Raw genomic sequence first — 8010 nt, 5'->3', positions numbered from 1 at the left:
TTTGGGGGTAAAAGGGTTAACAGCTTCAAAATTTCTATAACCAATCCTGTTAAAGGCTTCATAATCTGCTTCCGAGTTTACATGGGAAACAATTCTAGCATGAAAAGCTATCGATAGCTTCAAGGAAAGGCCTCAAACTAATGAATACAAAGAATGGTGTTGTTTGAGGATACCTTAACCCTTTTACTCCCAAAGGACGTACTGGTACGTTTCACAAAACGCATCCCTTTACCCCCCATGGACGTACCGGTACGTCCCTGCAAAAAATGCTATTTACAATTTTTTTTTTTTTTTTTTTTTTTTTTAATTTTTTGAGAAAATTCAGGCATTTTCCAAGAGAATGAGACCAACCTTACGTCTCTATGACAAAAATTAAGGCTGTTAGAGCAATTTGAAAAATATATACTGTAAAATGTGCTTGAATAAAAAATAACCCTTGGGGGTTAAGGGTTGGAAATTTCCAAATAGCCTGGGGGTAAAAGGGTTAAATAATTACATCAAGCTTTTTGTCATATAATAATAAAAAAAAAAATAGTTAATTTGATATGGTGGAAAATCACTTCAATGTGTAGAAATATAAATTGGGCAAATTGAATTTATGATCTTGGTATAAATTTCAAGGGCCATGTTCTGAGCTTATGGCAAATTGGGCATGAGAGATTGATTTTCAGTGATTGCAAATATACAGGTTATTGGTGCCAAGTTACCACAGTCATTTGCCTAAAATCTGCAAATCCAATCCAATCCTACAAATACTCTTTTCATAAAATATTCCTGGCAGAGGTTTGAATTTGTAATTGCAGGAGTATTAATCAGTAGGGTAATCAGAGACTTTACATCCTGAGGATTTGTTGTTAACCCTTTACCCCCAGCTAATTTGGAAATTTCCAACCCTTAACCCCCAGGGGGTTATTTTTTTCCCAGCACATTTTGCAGTATATTTTTTTTAAATTGCTCTAACAGCCGTAATTTTTGTCATAGAGAGGTCAAGCTGGTCTCATTCTCTTGGAAAATGTCTGAATTTTCTCAAAAAATTATCAAAAATATGAAAAAAATAATTTTTATAGCATTTTTTTGCAAGAACGTACCGGTATGTCCATGAGGGTAAAGGGATGGCTTTTGTGAAACGTACCAGAACGTCCTTTTGGGGGTAAAAGGGTTAAATGAGAACGAAAGATTGGAAAAATGTAATGTAAGTAATACAGCTGGAGAACAAAGTTCCATCAAGTTATTCGTGCAAGTCTTGTACTAATAACAAAAGTAGTTGAGGTGTTGGTATAAGTATACTGTATTCCAAATGAAGCAGACTGGTATAGAATGAAATTCATAGAAATTTACCGTGTACACGGACCAGATCAAAGTGAGGCGACATTATTGGAGCATTTGAAAAATCTTGTAATTTATAAATACAACAAAGCATTAGTTTGGTCTGGAACATTGAAAATTGCCATGGAGTATGTAATTTCCAGATGCATCTGTATTCCAATTATGTACACTTATGTAATGAGCATTTGCCTTAAAGAACTAAAATATATAGCTTAATTATTAAAAAATGTTATACAAAGCAAAAATGCTCTAATTTTATTTTAAATTGGTTGCTTTGGTAAATTTAGCAACATAAACAAAGAATAACTGTATTCTTTACTTGTGAATTTTATCTAATTTCTGCACATATAAACTTTGAATAGTTTGACACTATGAAACAAAATAGGGAAAATCAATTTAACCAATATTGGGCAAAATTGGTAATTATCATAGGTGGTCAAATGTTTGTACATGGGGTTTTTAAGAATCTTATTTATCCAAGATTTCTACCAAATTTGTAAAGCTGATCATGGAAAGCACTTTATTAAAATCTAAGTGATTTGTAAAATTGGCTAAACTTTAAATCATGGACAAAGCTGGGTAGAGAGAATCTGTTCTGTAATTTTGTGCTAATCTAAAGCAATTTCAACATTTATTTGGTGACTGGTAAATCTCTAAATTTTAAACCACGGGAGAGTTACAAAGTTTCAGGTAATGATATAATATTTTTTTTTAATAAGTTTAATCCATTTGTTGCAAAATTTCCCAACTTATGCATTGTCTAAAAATGTGACTGCTTGTGACATAGTCACAAGAAAGATGGTGCAGTACATTAATTTTCAAATGACTTTAATTTGTAGATAATTCATAATTTTCCTCTATCTATACAAATGTGAGGCCTTTACATAAAATAACAGCAAAGCAGTAAAATGGCAGTTGAAATTATATTAGGTTTAGGTGGTTGGCTGGGAATGGGGAAACTACATTTCTCCTGCTTGCTCATCAAGCCATCACTTTGACTGCAGGTGGGACTTTCCATGTGGTTGGTGATGTTAAGAAAGTATCAGTAAAGGACTCAGGTTTGTATAGTTAAGAAAAATATGAATTATCTCCAAATTCGTCATTTGTTCCGATACAAAAACAAACCATCCTTTGCATAGAAGACTCGTCCTTAGGTGGCAGGAAGTCACCATCCCAACTGGCTGGAAACCAACCCCAGGATTCCTAAACTTGGACCTTGTAGGTCTATAGAGTTTGTTCCTTGCACCTCGTGCAGCAGTGGGTTCACAACCCATCCTCGCTAGAGTTGAAAATCTCTGTATTGTAACTCGAGCTAAGGTATATGGTAATGGATTTGTCTTGCTCCAACCAATTAAGCTATTTATCATAACGGGTTTGCTTGGTCCACCCATATGGCATATACAGTATACAGTATAGTAATAGGTTTGCTTGGTTACTACACACACCCCCTCATAAACAGTGTTGGAAATGACTCTTCTATATTGTATTATAGAACAGCTAAAGGCTAAGGGTCCCTCACCTGCATCAGGATTGAGTCCATCTGACAAGGCTTCTGATGTATCACCCCAAGAATGGGGAGAACTGAAAGTCATTCTTTACTTTCATCCCAGACTCGCACCTAACCTCTGCCCTCATTCTGATGCTATACCTCCTGCTGTAAGGCTACTATAGGCCCTAGAGAAAACCGGCACCTGTGAATTGATTACTGAAAGTAATTGGCAGGAAATGTTCTGTCATTAACACACCCTTGCCTGTAGTACCTGTGCCACAGAGATTCTTTCTAAATGCTATGTTGTGCTAACCCCACTAACATCATGTGCTCTAACCCAAGCTCCACTAAGGAAGGAAAGCAAGTGTGGCGAAAGAGTTCTCCCTCCCTGTACTGACAAAAAAAAGTGTTGTAGATGTGGTTCAATTGCATGTATACACATAAGGTAGTGCCTCGGTGCTCTCACATTACACGAAAGCAGCTGATCAGGATTTTCGGTTACCTCTCTAAGGCTTGCGATCTGAAACAATGAAAATCTAGAATTAGGAGGTGATGGAATTTGGGTTTTGGCAATAAACTCAGGGGTGAAGGAGAACGAGACCTGCCTGCATCCCTTAGAATTGAGATACATTATAAGAGAGGCCATTATGGCATGATGTATCAAAACACAACCCCCACACCCTTGAATCACACTTCAGATGTTAATACAAAATGAATTCTCCACAAACTAAGGAAATGGAAAATTGCCACATACTGTGTAATATATATATTATAGTGGATACATGAACACTTGGACCTTGTTGCCCACACTAAAATATCTATAAAAAAAGCAGTGTACAGTAGAGTAACACCGTGTCTGCGAGGGAATTAATGTATGAGTTTTACGAGTTACTAGTCTCTTGGTCAATCTTTTTTCTTGGTTATGCAAGCAAGAATTTGGGATACGAGTTCGAGACGCTGTTGCTGGATGATTCAGTGAGCACTGCAGTGACGACACAGCATCCCCCTGCGTCCACACTCCACACTTGTAAACACTGATTCGTTGTGCTCACTGTTTATTGCCTCATGTTTTGTAAGGAATTGATATTCTTTTAACCATACCTCCTAAGGAGTTGAGTTCTAGTGACAGTGCAGAGAGGAAGAGAATGATGTCCCTAGAAACGTGAAATGATGAAGAAACATAAAAGGTGCACGTGTGAAGGTCTTTGCCAAGACATATGAACGTTCAACGTCTAGGAGCTGCACAATATTGAAGCAGAAAGAATCTTTCAAGAATATAATGCTAGCCAAAGGTGTTGAAATAATTTCAAAATGATAACATAAAAGAATATAAAATAATACGAAAAAACAATTGCAAAGTAGCATTTAAGGTTAGGGTTACATACAGTCAAAAGCAAATGTCCTGTCGTCTCCAGTCACCCCCAATATCTATAGATTCCAGAATTTCAGGTGTAGAAGAGTTTGGTTGTTAGGAGGGAGGCCAACGGGCGGGGGGAGGACGACAGGGGGCCGGGGAAGTACCTGTTAGAACTGTAAGGGGTGTGATGGTAAGGGAACCACGAAAAATTATGGATGAACGTAAATTCAGTATAATTTCTGCAGATCTTAATTCTATCATTATAATTGTTCTAACTTATAATTATATGGTATATTTGTTGTGTTATTTGCTATGCCATTCTACAGTGTAGATGATCAATTCTATGTTAATTTTGCTCACTGACCTATCTAGCCAAGGCTAAGGCGAAAAAAAAACCATCTTAAGGGTGAAATCCCTCTCTGAGGCCAACTTCAACAGTTCATAAGGTGGGGCACTTTCAGGGAACGTAGTACACCTTGACAACGCTCCAAGGTGGTGGTCTCACCTCAACTGGACAGATCTGTTGAAAACTTCATATGTGCATAGAAAGTTCCACCAAAGAGGAAACATTAACTCCTTTCGGCCTAAAGACTTGACTCAAGGGTGAGCGATAGCCTTTCACCGCTGATTCTGAGCAGTTTTTCCTTACGAAGGTAAAGTAAAATTCGGCTATTAGTGGAATAGAGGCTCTGAGAAGAGATACACTCCCTCATGACACCAGTAACAGAAGATGGTCCACTTGGCTAGATAGATGGAGGATGGAGACCCCTATAGGTATCCAGATATCTCTTGCACGAAAAACCTTTCTCTGAAACGAGATGCTGGATAACCTCCAAGTGTAAAGACGAAGAGATGGGGATGTGGAATATCTGGGAGTGTGATTGGCACAGCAGGTGGAGGAAAGGCATACCTGTCAACTGTCAGGCATCCTGCGTGAGAATCACACATTTTAGCATCGTGTCATGCACTCAAAAGATGTTGCTAAAATCTCACGCCTTATTAAGAAAAAATAATCATTATAGAATTTATTGATAACACACGACAGGCCATTTGTTAACAATGTAAATGAATTTGTGCAGCATGTGTAGTATTCATAGCCATGACAGTTACAATTTAGAATGGTGGTTTTAATTTAATTAACTAAAAGGACAATGCTGACAAGGAACAAGTGTCCTACTCAAACAGCTGTGGTGTATTTTATATTGTATATTGCATTAACTAAAACTAGACGAAAACTGGAATTTTGAAATGTGATTTACTGATTATTTTCAGTGTGAAGACGGTGAAAATTATCATGAACATTCCTGTGCCCAAACCTACTGGATAACTATATAGGCTACCAATATACCATATAAAGGGGACATATTACATGCAAAAACTAATTCTTGGAGAAAATTAAAACAAAAATTGTCACCTTAACAATGTACAGTATGTGGATTTATGTCATTATTTTATTTGCTGCATATATTCCATTTTTAGGAAAATAATGCAACCAGAGGCCTTTATAGGACCCTTAAAAATTGTTTACGGTGAGAGGGGTTTTGCCCCTCGATCCCCAACCAGAGCCTCACTCTGGATCTCACCAGGGGCCTGGACCCCAGCTTAGTTATCTCACACATTGGCATCAAGGGAGGTTGACAGCTCTGAAGAGGTGGCAATTCCCTCAGAGTCTCCACAAGTAAAGAAGGTTTGGGTACCATTTTCCATTGGATCACTTTAGGGCCACTAGAGTCATGTTGAGGTTAGGAGTAGCTCGAACCTAATTTAGAGCACTCCTTATCAGGTAAAACAGCAGAAAAGCATAAGTGTCTAATCCGTCCCACGGGTGTTGGAACACATCCTTGAATGTTCCTTCCGCTTCTGGTATCATTGAGTGATAAACTAACAGCTTATGGTTTAACAAGGTCGCAAATAGGTCTCTCATTGGTGAACCCCACAAAGTCAGGATTTTGGTTGCTATCCGAGGATTCAAAGACCATTTAGAACCAACCACTTGTGTCTTCCTGCTCAGTTTATCTGCCACAACGTTCTTCTCACCTGGTATGAATGGAGCTGTAAGAATGACCGAGTTGAGCTGTGTCCATTTATTTATCTGTACTGTCAGCTAGCATAGCAGCAGTGACATGGTACCTATGCCACCATGGTGGTGTTGTTGCTTATCAACACCACTGAATGACTGGTTTGAAAAGGGCAAAATTGTTGGAATACCAGAAGGGCTGCTCGCAGCTCTTAGTACATTTAAATGACATAGACACTTGTGTGGACCACTGCACTGATGCCAGGAAGACCCCTTAGAAGGTTCTTCTCATCCAGCCACCATTCTAAGTCCAGTCTGGACCCTTCCTCTATTGGGATCAATGAAAGCAGGTGGTCAAGAGGTTGCTACCAGCAAAATTTCAATTCCTATTGGAGTGACCATAATTGAAGGTGGGCTTCTTGAATGAGACATTCGAGGGACAATAAGTGACCTAGTAGTCTGCCACTGATGGGCTGACAGCTGGGGCTGTCAAAGGAAGGGGAGTGCTATTTCCCTCAGGCCTGTTCCCCTGTCCTGCTATGGGAAGATTTTCTCAACGACCATGTTGATGTCCATTCCAAGTTAAATGAGTCTCCTCATTGGTACTAACACAAATTTCTTCCAATTTACCATGATCCCTAGACTGTGACAAGGAGCCTGTCAGTGAAACAGAGGGGCTTTCTCAGAATCTGCCGATATCAGCAAATCCTCTAGGTATCGCAAGAGACGAATGCTGTTGGCATGTGCTCATGCTGACATTAGCATAAAGATTCTGGTGCTGTCGAAAGCCTGATGCAAAGTACCTTGAACTGGTACACCTTGCTGGCTATGACAAAGCAGAGATACTTCCTTGAGGCCAGGTTGTATTGGGATCTGGAAGTACGCATCCTTCAGGTCCATCGTTATCATGAAGTCCAGAGGCCTGATCACTTGCCTAACCATGGTTGAGGTCTCCATCTTGAACATCGTTTAATGCATAAACCCATTCAAGGCTGACAGAACTATGACTGGTCTGTAGCCTCCAGTTGCCTTTTTGACAATAAAGAGTCGATTGAAGAAGCCTGAAGCCATTGTCAAACATTTGCCCATAGGGGTAAGTCCTTTGCCAATCCCTGGCGATAAGACAATGTTGTCATTAGTGGCAGAATTAGGGGTGGGAAAGAGCTAATGAATGGGAGGAGTTATCCGGACTGATGCACGTCTATTTTCTAACTTTCTGCCCCAAGGTATCACCACCTCCTTCATTTGGTTTGTAGGCCTTTTCTCACGGGTGGCATCATGGGAGGATTACCCGCCTTAATGGAGTTGTCGTCTTCATTCTTTCCAACTTCTTTTGACTCGCCTTTGTCCTTGTGTAATCAAAAAGGGCTGGTTCGTTCCCTGCTTCAGGATGGAAGGAGCTGGGCATGAATCACTTCTTTGAACTGGTTTCTGAGTGTGCATTAGCAACCTAGGTTGTCCAGATGTGGAGGTGGACTGGGGCTGCCGGAAGGAGTCTGTACTGTGTAGAAGTGAGTCCTGACTTGACTTCCTCCGCTTCTCGGATGTAGCTTCTATTTCTTGCAAAGGAAAAAGAGCTGAACCTTTGAAGGTTATATTTGTCTAGTTCATTATCTCCCTCTTGCTGATCTGCTTAAGGAGTCTTGAGGCAACGGCATTGTGCCTCTTCAGGACCCAGTTCATTCACTGGTTGGCTTCTTGGTGATTCAGGTACTCCACTGCTCTTGCTCTTGTCAATACAATGTCCTTGAGAGCCACAGTCCTCGGTATCTGTCAGTTAGCTGACCGTGCTTGACCAGTGGTCGATACAGGAGGCTGCCT

This window comes from Palaemon carinicauda, chromosome 1 (genome assembly GCF_036898095.1).
Source record: "Palaemon carinicauda isolate YSFRI2023 chromosome 1, ASM3689809v2, whole genome shotgun sequence".
NCBI lineage: Eukaryota > Metazoa > Arthropoda > Malacostraca > Decapoda > Palaemonidae > Palaemon > Palaemon carinicauda.
The sequence above is the reverse complement of the archived record's forward strand: the minus strand, read 5'-3'. Positions refer to the sequence as shown.